The sequence below is a fragment of the Tenrec ecaudatus genome, chromosome 9, assembly GCF_050624435.1.
Source record: "Tenrec ecaudatus isolate mTenEca1 chromosome 9, mTenEca1.hap1, whole genome shotgun sequence".
Classification (NCBI taxonomy): domain Eukaryota; kingdom Metazoa; phylum Chordata; class Mammalia; order Afrosoricida; family Tenrecidae; genus Tenrec; species Tenrec ecaudatus.
This window is the reverse complement of record NC_134538.1, coordinates 144,440,775-144,455,046: the sequence shown is the minus strand read 5'-3', so window position 1 is coordinate 144,455,046 and position 14,272 is coordinate 144,440,775. Positions and strand designations below refer to the sequence as shown.

At 41.5% G+C, this 14,272-nt stretch overlaps 1 protein-coding gene across 1 annotated transcript in view; it reads left to right on the top strand.

Moving 5' to 3' along the window:
* POT1 (protection of telomeres 1) overlaps nt 1-13,964 on the top strand; it is a 100,186-nt gene extending 86,222 nt beyond the window's left edge. Inside the window, exon 21 of the mRNA XM_075558622.1 lies at nt 12,403-13,964. The gene's annotated coding sequence lies outside the window, so the exon portion shown is untranslated. The remainder of the gene's footprint in view (nt 1-12,402) is intronic.
* Nucleotides 13,965-14,272: the final 308 nt, after the last annotated feature.

Here is a 14,272-nt window from a genome sequence, read left to right as displayed (position 1 = left end):
CCTTAAGCTCAGAGGCTGATGTGCTGGATCATTCCGATCAAAGCGCCCATCATTAGCTGCTACCTGCTGGTGTCTGGCCATGTTTTCTGCTAGTTGGTTTATCCCCCTGCAGCTACAGTCTCCAAACAAATGCAGAAAGCTGTGTTGAGTGCAGGAAGATGAAATTAATAGTATCAAGGTAGAGAAATGTTTCTGGCTTTCTGACAGGACATGGGTCTCCCAGGCTGGAGACGCAGGCGGTGTGGGAAAGGGAGTGAGCAGGGCTGCCCCCGGCACCTGCAGAGCCAACCCAATGGTTCTGCTCATAGCAAACATGGGCCAACTGCTGACACGAAGTTTCCATGGAACTCTGAGACCTATGGTCATGCCATCTCTCCCAGTTTTGCAGCAGGTTAGCCATTATGTCTTATTTTCCCATAAACTCTTTTATTCTTTGGATGTTGTTTTCTGTGTTTTTCCCTGTGTTTTCGTAGACTTATTCTAGATCCAGTTCTGCCAATGCAGGTGATATGGGCATTTCTCTTAACCACTTCTGTTAGCACTGAAAATCCTGACAGATTTGTTCTTTTCAGATTTAAAATTATTAAAAGTTAAGGAAGTTAGACTATGTGCACCCTTCTCTCTCTATGGTTTCAAAAGTGATGGTTGTTTTAGATCATTGTTCCCCAAAGTCAGCAGCAATACTATCCGTGTGTGTGTGTGTGTGCATGCGTGTGTATATGCATGTGTGTGTGTGTGTGTTGGGGGAAGGGGGGCACTGCTGCAAAATCAGATACCTACTCTTTATGCTGGATTGATTATAAGCTATTTTACAAAACATTTTAATTGACAGGGAGTGTGTGTGTGTTTCAGGGAGGGAAGCTGTGGTGGTGTAGTGGGTACGCATTGGGCTGCTAACTACAGGGTCAGCGGTTTGAAACCACCAGCCTCTCCACAGGAGAAAGATGGGGCTTTCAACTCGTAGAAGTTATCATCAGAAACTCTAGGGACAGATCATGCTGTTCTGTGGTGTCTCTAAGAATCAGAATTGACAATGGTTCTAACCTACCCTGCAGGGTCACTATGAGTCTGTATTTTTTTGGTTTTGGAGTGTGCTGGGTATTTTTTTCTGAAAAGGGAACTGGGTTTTGGAGGCTTTAGGATAAAGTGTGTGTGTGTGTGTGTGTGTGTGTGTGTGTGTGTGTACACACACGTACTGGGGCTCTTAAGTACTGCCCTGCACTGTTAAGTATGTGGAAGAGAATACATGTCTTGGGAAATCTGAGGCAGCCCATGACTATTACCTACATGTGACCCTGGAGAAGGCACTGTCCCAGGTTTGCTCTGTGACCATGGTCAGTTACAGTGCTTGCTTTGAAGGAACTATGCAAGCCAAGATGCACTGCACTGTACCCTCTCGTTGTGCCTCTGGCCTGGCTGCCCGCGGCACTGCTGCGAGTAAGGGCAAATGGACAGATGATGGGCTCAAGGAAACTCTGTGTGTGTGTGTGTGTGTGTGTGTGTGTGTGTGTGTGTGTGTGTGTGTGTGTTAGGAAACGGTCTCCGCACCACTGGCTGCGCTGAGCTCCTTGCAGACACAGGAGCAGACTGTCCCCTGAACTGCCCACTCACCAGCTCGCGCTGGCGCAGTTTCCTTGCAGGAGGCAAACAGAAATTGGCCGCTCCGTGCGACTCCACCTGGCCATTCTCTGGACCTTGCCATGCTTTCCTTGGAGTAGGAAAGGATGTGACATTCTTCTGATTATGTTCAGTGTTCTTTTAAATGTCAACTTTCTTAGATTTCATTAAGTTGTGTTTTTAACCCACCTTTTTTATTTTTAATAAAAGTGATGTGGTAAGATTTTTGAAGCCGCAGAGAACATCCAGCATTGAGCTATCTCGCTCTTTCCTTAACCAGCTTGATAACTGAGTTTCCTGACATTTTCCCTGAGAGCATGTGCCTTTCATAACATCGTACTAAAAAATTTTTAAGTTCTGCACCTTTCGTCACTTTATATAACACATTTGTTTTTTGTTTTTCGTGTTAAAAGAGGTAAAGGGAGAAGGTCCTTGTTTCTAGGTGGTGTGTATTTCTGATTATTTCACTATTTCTGCAGTGGTTTTTTTCTGTGCTTGGATGTTCTGTTCCTTGGTGAGCCCATTTTAAATTTATTTGCATAGAAGAATGCATCCATGTTTTGTTGAATTTATTCCTTTTTTTTTAATTCCTTTAGTCTATACGGGGATTGGGAGGGTGCTTTGAAAATTCCAGTACCTTTTAATTCCAAACATTTTTCAATCCACTTCATAAATTTTCTGGGTGTCATTTCCCCTTTAAATAAATCTGGAGACACTGGGACCTGATGTCACCTTATCTCCTGGAGGCTTTCAAGGGATCAGATTCTTGGAGGCTTGCCCAGATGTCTAGAAGTCTGGAGGTGAATGTACAGATGAAGACTGCCTGCATCGCTGTCTTGAGATAGTCCATCATGCTGGGAAGCAGTCATGGGGAAGTGTATCATGTTAATGTATGTATGAGAACAGAACGTCTGTCTGTGAGGCCTTGCGCTCTGGGATGTGGACTGTCAGAAGGGAAGCCTACGGGGATGCACACTGAAGTCCTGAAGCATCACTGTGAGTAAATAAAGTGTCTTCCTGTGCTGGCCCCTCAGGCTGTCTGCATGGCATCAGCCATCATAGGAAAAGGGCCCTCGTTAGCTAGTACAATATGGGCATGCATCGCCTCCCGAGTAGGAATTAACCTGTGCGCTCAGGCACCCCAGGCTGTGTCTTCTGTCGGGAAGCAGGAAGCGCATCAGTAGTGCTGGGCATTCATTTTCCCTGCACTATTGTGATGTGAGCTGTTAGGAAATTCAAGCTGGGTTAGGCCTTCAAAGTGATTCTCATCTTACAGGGAGATAAGTCTCTCTCCCTTTCAGGACACAATGGTGGGTTGAGAAGTGTTAGGTGTCCGTTACAGTGAGGGTTAAGGACCAGGCACCAGTATATGGCTGAGCTCTCCCTCAGCTGCGCCACTGCCCGAGTGGCCAGAGATTCTTCTACTTTTAGATCAGTAATGCCTCCGTGCCTCATTTTCCCCCTCAGTGAAATCTAGGTTTTGTGTGTGTGTGTGTGTGTCTGTGTCTGTGTGTGTGTTTGCCCTTACTCTCTGCCTCGGGTTTGCTTTGCAGGGTATACTAGCGGCATTCGCCAGAACACCTTGTCTACAACCTCCAAATAAAGAGATTTATCACTTGTGGGAAAAGTTTCTTGTATTTGATCAGATTAGTCAACAATATCTTAAAAGACTCGTTGCACATCTTTGTTAAAAACCTTAACCTTCCTGTTGTGGCTTAATAAAATACCTCAGCAAATAATGCTGCAGATTCTAAGCAGGTGCCTTTTTGTGTACAACCCTGAGGCTGTGGCATGGGCCTCCCTTTTTTTTTTTCTGTACCTTCAGAATGACTTTTCCCTTCTTTGAAATATGAACTCCTATTAAAAAGAAAGAAATATGAACTCCAACAGATAAAGCAACTTAGAACACGTTGTCTCCATACAGCACATATAACTAACTGCTCAGCAGACTGTAGTCCTCCATCAGAGGGCAAAATCCTCTTAGAATTGAAAATATCCAGTCAGATTTAGCTACCTACAAATTGACGTTTCTGTCATAACAGGATGTTCACTTAGTAATACAACTAAATTATTGTAGCTCTATAGAAATATAATATTAAAATAATTACCCTGTGGCATCAGGTGAAAATTTAGCATGCAGTAGGTAAGTCTGATTGGATAGACAATGGTTTCCTTTGGTTGGAAAGACAATCCTAGGTGCTTATGCCCTCCTGGCCAAAGTTCTAGAGTAATGCGCTTTGATTTTAGAAAAGATAAATATTTCCACATAGCGATTAAAACTTAAGTGGAGGTTTAAGATAAAAAATGCAAAGTACAATGTAGGTATTTCAAAGTCAGCTCATCGCACTTACACTCAGAAGTTACACATCCTTTTTCTGCGTCCCAAAGGATTTGACATAGCTAAGAATGAAAGATGGGACAAAGACACCGTTAGGGGAGGGTAAGAAAGCAAGAGCCGGACATGGGGGCCATTAAAACCCTAACCTTGGAGATCCTCAGGTTCTGAGCAAAGCTGAGTGCACTTCAACGTGAAAACACACAGGTTGCAAGCTTTTGTTTCATAAAAGCTGCATCATATTAGAAATACAAACCTTTTTCATCTATAAGTAATAGCTTTTTTTGGTGAAGCACAGAGAGCAACATAGTTTGTGCAGATATTTTTAAATAGCCCCCAATAGGAGGAGATAACTGAAGAAGAAGTAGACAGACCAGTCCTTTTCCATCGGCTCTACCAGTCGGCCATTTGAGGCACTTTGGTGTTCATCTTGGTGATTTTTTTTTCTGATTTATTAGTGCTTCCCCAAACTTTGGAAATACACAAATACTTGACTCCACAATACATTTTAAGTCAAATATTTCATTCTAATATTAAAATAGAAGCTTCAAAATGTTCATGGGAAAATTCCGTTCTACTTGCATTCTATTTTTCCATGAAATTTGAAGTCCCCTTCTGTATATGCCCTTTTTAATACAGATGTCACTGAGGAAATCTTACTACTGGTCCAGCCTGGCAGCCTTGCAGGGTAGCACAGTCTTCCACAGAAGGATTTTTCAAGCTTTCATAAATTTGGAGTGGTTTCCTGGACCCAGAAATCTGCAATTAAAAATAAAACTTGGGTGATTTTGATGTAGCTGGAACAAGCATTTTGTGGATTTGAAGGTCGGTAGGCCTCCATAAAGATTTCCCCAGCTTAAAACCTAAAGCACTATTTTATAAACGATTTAAAGCATTGGGTCTATATCTGGTTGCCTCAAATGTGTGTCAGCGTTCGAGTTGAAGCGCTTGGATCCAGAGAGTGGCTTTCACCCTGGCCGCAGCTACCTAAAGAGATAAAGGCAGAAGAATCACATCCTTGGCCCCGGATCCCACCTCTGGCTGCACTTCTCATTAGCTGTTTGACCTCAGACAAGTCTCTCACCTTTCTTTGAAAGCTGGACAGGATAGCGGTGGCTGTCAATTTTTGCATGGAGCAGCCAGTCTCATCTTCCCATGGAGGGGCGGGTAGATGTGAACTGCTGACCTTGCAGTCGGCAGTCCCTGTTTACCGGGACTCCTCAGAGTGCACTCAACTCTAATCACGTCCGTTCTGATCCATAGCAGGCGAAATGAGAAAACGAAGTGCTCCGGATCTAGTGCCTGGGTTGTTTCCATAATGGATCCGAGAGTACTCCCAGTCTCTGATGCAAGACACTCATCATGCTCCTTGTTCCTCTCAGAACGATTTAAGTGTAGTTTATCTCTCTTCTGCTTCCTTAACAAGCCCTGCTGCAACCGAAGGCAATGGCGACAGCTGGGGTCTTTCCAGACCCCATCTAGTGACACACATTGCATGACCCGCTGACCAAAGAACCCCCGGGGGTGTTTTTCAAGGATGATTATATAGTTTCAAGCCCTATTTTCTCTATATTTTACTGAGAAAAAATACAAAGAAAGTAAGAGAATAAATAAAGCACTAGGTCTAGGCTATCGGAACTCTTTATTATCTTAAGGGGAGCAGAGAATCTGAAGACTAAGAATGAAAAAAAATCTGGCTAGAACACTAAAAGCAAAGGATCGATTTGGTGGGTGTTTTGCAGTGTAGTCGCTGTCTAAAGTCTCCTCTTCGTTTCTTCATTTGATTCACTTAGAACTGACACACAACAGAGCCATGGATTTTCCCACTGTCGTTACCTTTCAACGACAAAACAAACTCGCTGCCCTTGAGTTGATGCCCATTTGAAGGCGGCCCTTAGTTGTCTTCCAGAGCATCCACAGACATTGTTTTTCTTAGTGTTTTGTAGGCTCCAATACTGGAATTAGTTTATATTACTCAATGTACCTGTCTCTCTGTTATAACAGATGTAAATAAAGCATAATGATGTAATACACTGCCATTGTTGAGTCCCTACGGTCTTAGTTAAATCGAAATGCAAATCAAAGTGTTTTTATGCTGAAAATTTGGGTGAGATCTTTTCATGCTTTTTTTATGGTTCCACGGACCATAACTGACACCTATTTGAAAACAGTGAGCTTCCAATATTGAATTTGCAAAATTACTTTCTACCTTGAGACCACGGAAGGGCTTACGACACATCAGTAAGTTAGCTCCCTCCGGAAATAAGATTAGGTTCTTGTAGATAGGACACATACTTAGGAACTTAGACTGAACTAAAACTTGGTTTCAAATATTCCTCAGTCTGTAGCATTGCACTTGGTTTTGATAAGACAGCGATAAAGCCAACCTCTACACTGGCCAATAATACCACGTGAACGCCCTCTTCACTGAAGAGGTTAAACCATGGGGCACGGATGAAACACCTTCCCTTGGAACTTGGGGCAGCCAGTGGTGGTCTCATGGTGTGACTTCTCCAGCTCTGCCTCTGGAAAATTAACCACTCCCTCATGCTGGCCTGAGTCAAGTTCTCTACCAAACAACACCTAGTGAGCAGTTGACGCCTGCTTGGGAGAGCTTCAGTTCTTTGCATACAACACAAACTGACCGGAGACAAGCAGCACTGTGTGCTGTTAGAAGGAGCCCTGCTGGTGCAATGGTTTTAAGCACTTGGTTCTAATCCATCCTCAGCTCCGTGGGAGACAGATGGGGCATCCTGCTTCTGTAAAGGTCACAGCCTTGAATATTCTATGGTGTAGTTCTCTGCCCTGTAGAGTCACTGTGAATCACAAGGTTCTGCGGTTAGCAAGTCTTTCTGCAGGACATGTTCTTGGAAGCTGAGAACTAGCTGTGTGGAGTTAGTTGCATACCAACATGCGAGGCCTGCACTTCACCATTCCAGGGGCTTATTCTACAATAGTGGAGGCCGAACTGGACAATGCAACTGCTCACCCCAAAAACTTGAGTCCCAGCCCCAGCCTTCACCCTACCTCACTTGAGCTTGAGCAAGTGACTTCTTTGGATTCTCACCTAAAAACAGACCGTTGTTTCCAACTTTTCACCATCCACATTTCTACTTGTTCATGAGATTTTACTTAATGTCCTGAGAATGTGTTTTCATTATAATTTGTTAAAAACATAGCTAACAATAAATGCTTTGTGTCTGCCTGATATAATTTGTGCTATGAATTTGCCTAGTTCACCTAATCTTAAGCAAACAGGAATTGATACAGATTTTCATAGCTAAATATCCAACTTTTTAAACTGTTGGAAGCATTGAAAGTGGCTTAAGAACCCCACATTCTATCCATTGCACCTCAAAAGCCCACCAGTAGTTTAGAGACGTAGATTATGTCAATGAAACTAATATCTCTGACTCCTTCCAGTCCTGAGGTTTCTATGATTTTATGATTCTGAGTTTCAGTTCTGCCCTGTAACATCGTCTATATTAAAAGGTTCAATTTTATGAGTATTCTCAAGGGGAAAAGTGATGATAAAAAGACAACACTATCTGTAGTATGAGGTTTCAGTCACCTGTTCAGGACAAACCCTCAGCTTAAATGAAAAGTACAAAGAAACCAACGAATATTAGCAGCGTCCAGAACCTTGACTAAACTTGCCCTTTCTTGCTCTTCCTTTCCTGGTTGGGATCCTCTTTGCCCAAAATGATACTTCTTCTTTAACAGAAGCTTTCCACATCCATCTTGGTTTCGGTTGTCCATGTCCAAGGTCATTTCAATAGGAAAATGAATTGCTTTAGCTCCTTCAACGGAATGGAGCTAATTTAAATGGTTTCTATTGTTTTGTTTTCACTGTTAACTTGAATCTTTAGCAAGTAGAGCTCATTTTCTAACAACCCCGAATGTAACCATTAATATTCTTTAAGTTTCTGACAGTTCATTTAGGATATAGGTGATATTTTTTAATGGAAAATTACAGGCCTGAAGAAATAAATAACGTACCCTTGAATAAGCCTTCAAAATTTCTAAAGCACTTAACATCTGCAGGGTTGATATTATTAATCTGCCCCACATTCCCTATGTCCTGTTTCCCCACCCAGGAACAACTGAGAGTTGGGAGACAGGCTACCATTTAAAAGAGTTTTCCTAGTTCATTCTTAAAACAGTCACTCGACGCTCTTCCCCCAGAAGCCCCAAACTGACCAGTAATCACTATAAATTGTGTTATTATCTAAAATAGTCTTGAAATGAGGTCTCATTCCACAAATAGTTACTGAGCAAGCCTCATTATGTGGAAAGAACTATGGAAGTTACAGTGATCAGGCATGCCAAATTCCTTTCCTAGGAATAATTGGTAAATAGACACTTCAAATCGAAAGTACAAAGGATGATGGGAGAGTGGAAATTTTGGATGGAGACCAACAGCCTACAATACTCGATATACAATCGGCCTTTGTAAAGTACCTTTAAAGCTGTGCAGCACAAGAAATTGTACGTTGAAAGTCATCAATAATGACGATGGCATGCGTCACATATTTAATCTATATTGGAGTCCCTCCCACGCCTACGGCCATCAAGTCCACTGCAACTCATAGCAACCCTACATTGTCGTTGTCAGCCACCCTTGAGTTGGTCCCAATTGGTAGTGACCCTATGAAGAACATGAAACAACTGGTCCTGTGCCGCCCTCCCAATTATTCTTACGGTTGAGCCCTTTGTTGTAGTCACTGTGTTAATCCATCTCATCTAGGGCTTTCCCCTCTTCCCCTTTCCCTGTACCAAATGTGGTGCCCTCTTCCGTCAGCCCTGTAGGTGGTTCCAGGTATTTGCACTTGGCGACTAACCTAAAGGTTGGCAGTTCAGATTCAATTAGTGATACCTTAGAAGAATGGCTTCATGACGTGTTTTCCTTAAGACAGCAGCCAAGAAAAACCCTATAGAGTAGTTCTCTATAGGTGCCCAGGGTTGTCCTGAGTCAAGGTTGATTTAATAGGAATGGGCTTGGTTTGGGTTTATGTGCCTGATAATTCTTTAACAGCTTCCTATTACATTTAGTCCTTGTTGTACCTCTAGGAGGTGTAAGCATATTGTTCCGTGTAAATCAATTTCCCAGGTTTCCCCTTAGTAAATTACAGAGCTGTTTTGCTAGTTCCACATCCCTTGCCTTAATCCTCTACGCTGTGCTGCCTTAATCTTTATGATTTCACTGTCATCTTTCAGAGCAAGGAGTTTGAACTTGTGCTCACTTCTGTCACTAGTTTTCAATGGATGGCAAGGCTATGAAATAGTTTTGATTTTAAAAAATATAGAATGCTGAGTATGTAAACAAGGCATTAAAAATTAAATGTCAGTATGAATATTCCTGTTTTAATTACCTTTTTCAATCCTCTGTGAAGGATAAAATAGTACATCTTTATAGTTCTAATGCTGGCAAACATTTGTTTATAAAAAGGGCAACGGATGAGACTTTCACTACTCTGAAAGTGCATACAAAATTCAAATTGAATGTGAGAAAATAGGTAGAATAAAACAAAATCATAATATAGACCAGGCGTATGGAGGGTCTATAGACTCTGATAGAGACCACTGGAACCCCTGCGTCTCTGGCCCTTAGATACTCCTCAAGCCCTGAACTGAATGTATCCCCATGGTTCAACACAAGACAAGCCCATAAGAACAGTGGCACCATGGAGGTACACACGTCTTAGACCAGTCAGCCACATGAGACCAAAGGGCATGAATCAAGCTCAGGAGGCTAGAGGCTGTTAGAAATAAGGAGGAAAGGAAACAGTAAACACAGGGAGGAACTGCGGAGAGTGCTGTTCCGTTGACGTTGCAATCAATGTCACGAAACAAAATCAGTATGAATTGTGGAATGGAAACCCAATTTGCTCAGTAAACCCTCACCTAGTTACAATAAAAAGCAAATATATATCTTTTAGACTCAGCAGTTATGGTAAATAAGAATAGTTAACCCAAATTTTAAGCAGACCTTGTAGCCCTGTTGGATAAGCATTGGACACATAACCTGAAGGTGAGTGGTTCAAACCCATTATCTGCTGCACAGGAGAAAGAGGAAGCCATCTGCTTCTATAGAGGCAGTGGATTTTAGAAATGATATATAGGATCTCTAGCAGTCAGAATCCATGCTGTGGTAGTAGTGTTTTTGTTTTGTTTGTCTTGTTTCATATTCACTAGAATTTTATAATGCTTGCCCATGACACTCATTTTCCACTTTTAAACTGTGATTACATACACATAATAAAGCTTACTATTTTAACCATTTTCAAATGTACCACTTAGTGGTATTCAGCACATTCACAATTTATGGAGCCGTGCCAACTACCTCCTTTCTGAACGTGTCAGCACACCAAAGGAAAGCCCGGTACCCCTCCATCAGTCTCTCCCCATCCCCTTATGAGTGTGGATGTGCTTGTTCTTGTAAATGCATCTCATGGAAACGGAGCCCTGCAGACTGAGCCCCTCTGTGGATGGCTCCTTCCACTTTGCATAATCTTTGCAGTGATCTTCCCTGCTGTACCCTATGTCAGTCAATGCTCCCTTCCTTTTTATGACTTGATATTCCATTGGGAACCACCAGACTGCATTCCATAGCAACCATATCACTTCCTATGTAAGCAATGTATGAGAGTTCTAATATCTCCCTATCTTCAGCAATACGTGTTTGATTTTCTCTCACTCTCTCTCACCCTTCCTTTCCTCCAAGCTTCGGTGCCCTTTATTACAGCCGTCTCAGTCGAAGTGAAGTGGTATCTCCTTTTGATTTTCATCTGCAGTTTGCAAACGTCTCCAGAATGCTGAGCATCTGCTCAGGTGCTTGTTGGCCATTTCTATTCTTTAGAGAAATGTCTATTCAAGTTCTACTGTCCATCTTGAAATTAGGCTGTTTGCCCTTTGCTGTTGAGTTGCAAGAGTTTCTTTAAATACCGTGAATACTATCACTAGACTTTCAAGCTCAACGATTTGGGCACATATCTGATAAAAGTCTAGTAATAAGTGATTTGAAAATACCAGTATTTTGTCTCATTCTGTGATTGTCTTTCGACTTTTTTTGATAGTATCCTTTGATGTGCAAAATGATTTCATTTTTACAAAACCCAAATTATTTATCCTTTTAAAAGTTCTCTTTCATCTGTCTTTTTTACCTTTCAATTTCTATCAACCAAAATGGTGATTAAATTCTTGACCATCCCCCACAAAAGTGCAACCCCCCACCAAAAATATGCAGCCTTCGAAAATCATGGTTTTGAGAGGTTTATTTTAGAAGGTAAGCGTAAACCTACATTTACTGTCAATGCAAAGGAAAAGTGGAGATTGCAGGCTGGCCCCATTTCAATGTGTGTTATTATGCATTTATTCAGTGAGCAAGTGTCATCCAGCCTTTACTTGCTCAGAGCGTTGTGATGAGAAGTGGGAATGCGGCCATGAACAAGAAGTCCCTTTCCTCCCAGAGCCGTCCACAGACTCCAAAGGCCAACAGTAATTCCCTAGAATCTTGTGTCTCTTAGGTTCTTTGTGCAAGCCTGTACTTTCCAGACCCTACAAGAGCCATCTATACGTTCATAGAGAACAAACACAATTTTGTCACATGCCATTTATTTTGTGCATGGATGACGGAATCTACCAGAATGAAAAATTTTTTTCTTTCTGTTTTTTTGCAACAATCTGTTTTACTATATCCTTTAGGATAGTCTCCCCGCCCCCCGCCCCCATCCTCCGCCCCTGCATGCTGTTATTCTCCAGGTGGAGAAAGGAAACTAAGAAAGAGAGCATACTGATTTCTGGTATTTCCATTTTGCAATTAAGAAAGACAATCTTTTTTAAAAAGTAACTCAGTGTACCCTAGCAATGATGCCTTTGCGATTAAGAATGCGTATGGAAAAAAGACTTAATTTAATCTTGACTCAGTCAAGTAGAATATCACGTACGACCTATCATTTTAATTATGCTAAAAATTTCCATTTAAACATGTCACAAAATAGTTTGAGCGTCCATTTATAATTATTACTTGAAAACCTTACTGCATTTTGTTTTTGGGGTTCTGCTGGCTTCCTGGAAGTAATGCATAATTCAAGAAGGCCACTGCTCACTTTAAGCAACTTCACATAAAATAAATCTGCATTTTTCATAAACTTCACATTAAACCAAATTAATTATGGAGACTGTTGTTGGTGATGCAGAGGGCAGGTTGTGTTGGGATTTTTGTGTGCGTTGAAGTGACTACGAAGAGCAGGCAGAGACCTTTTATGGTATTTATTTCACTTTCAAATTCAGCAGGACATGAATGATCAAATTTTCCTTTAATGGATATCAAAATTATGCTAAGGAGAAAAATAACATATGATTGAATCAATGAAATTCAAACTTCTAGTAGGCCACTTGAGACTCATCAAAGTGAGGCAATTCATATATGTCATTGTCTTCACTTTAAGGACTTTGGATTTGATGGGCAGACACTAAGGAGCCTCGGTGGTGCAATGGTGAACACGAGCTGCTAACCTCCCAACTGCACAGGAGAGTAGCGAACTGGTCATCTGCTTCCGTGAAGATCACAGCTTCGGGAAGCCTCTCGGACAGTTCTACTCTGTCCCATGGCACAGCTGTGCTTCCGCGTCAACTCCATGACATGCAATCGGCAGACAAGAATCCATTTGGAAAGACCATTTCTTAAATATTCAGGTTTTCTCTCAACTTCTCTGTGTGAGCAGATGTGAGTGGTATACTTTGGATTTGTGTTTTCTTCCAACACAAATTCGGTGGAAATCTTCTAAAAGATAAAGAGGATTCATGTGGGGCTTCTGAAAGCTGAAGAAATTTAGATGTATGTTACCAAGACGTGCTTTGGGCTTCAACAGCCTGACCCACTGCCTTTGAATGAGACACACAGCATTCTCCTCTCAAGTGTGAGGAGGAATGTCAGAATACGAACTCGTTCTAGTGTGTGCCCACAACCCAGACTTGCTGAGATTGCTATTCCTGTTGAGCCCAGAGAAACCCGAGTGAAGGGATGAGACGAAAAGTTCCCAGAATTAGTCTTGCATGAAATCCCAGCCAGATTGTCCTTGTTCTTTCCCTTGCTTATACTGGAATGACAAATAGGTAGCGAGGGGAAAGGTGTGTGTATTGGAAAGCCAATATTTGGCCTAAAATTGAACCCCAGTAATGATTTCTGATGAGGTGAGGTGATCCTCCAGATACTATAGATTCAGTCTCTCCATTGAGATCTTCATGGACAGAAATTGCCGAAGCGTGCACACGGTCTGTTTGTTCACACAGGTCACTTAGGGAGATCTTAGAGCCCTGGTGGCCTACAAGCCTCGAGGTCAGTAGTTCAAACCCATGGGCCACTCCAAAGGAGAAAGATGAGGCTTTCTTCTGTAAAGATTTACAGCCTCAGAAACCCAGTGGACAGTCCTACCCTATGAGTTCGAATCAGTTAGATGAGAGCAGGTTTGCTCTTTTATTCATTCTACATATATCTATTGAATATCAACTATGTCACGATGATAATTCCTAATCTATGACTATGAATATAAAAGACGTTTTAAACAACTCTTGTGAGAATGTGTAAGATTCTGCATGTGAATGAAAATATCCACTAGGCCAGAGCTGTTCTTATAAGTGGATTAAGTCCCGTGGACCTAGATACTTCCTTGGTTCTGGCATTAACTGATCTGCTGCAAACGACTCTATTACCCAGGATACATTTTGTCAAGCTCAGGTAGAAAAATAATAGTTGTCATTATTTGAAGCACCATTAACCATCTATCATCTCTTTTGAACTTTTATAAGAATTAGCGAGAATGGTTTTGGGAAAGTTTCTTGGCTTTTGTGAATTATCAGGATATTTACTGTTGGTAAAATTAGCATAAAATCTTTTTTCATAAAGATCAGCAAAAAGCTCATCTGAAGATTTTAGAAATCTCCATTTTTTGATCAAAGGCAGATAGACTTGGCCTTTACATTTCCTGCACAATTTAAATGGAAATAGTCTGAAGATTGCTTACAAGTTTGTCCTAAATACCAGATTCTTCTTGTCTCTTATGGTACAGCAAAGGAGGAAAGTGGGAAAAAAAAGTTATAGATGTTGTACCTTTTCATAGGAAAATAATAATTATGTTAAGAGGCTTGCTTTATTAAATACAGACTTTAATGGTATTTCAAATAAACTGAAGCAGAGAGGTTCCGATTTAGTTAGAGTTGTTTGCTAGCACTTCATTTACTCTTATATATGCATGTTTCTTATCTTGCATATTTGAAAAGACATCTCTCCAATCCCTTAATGTATTTATTTTGAAGCCC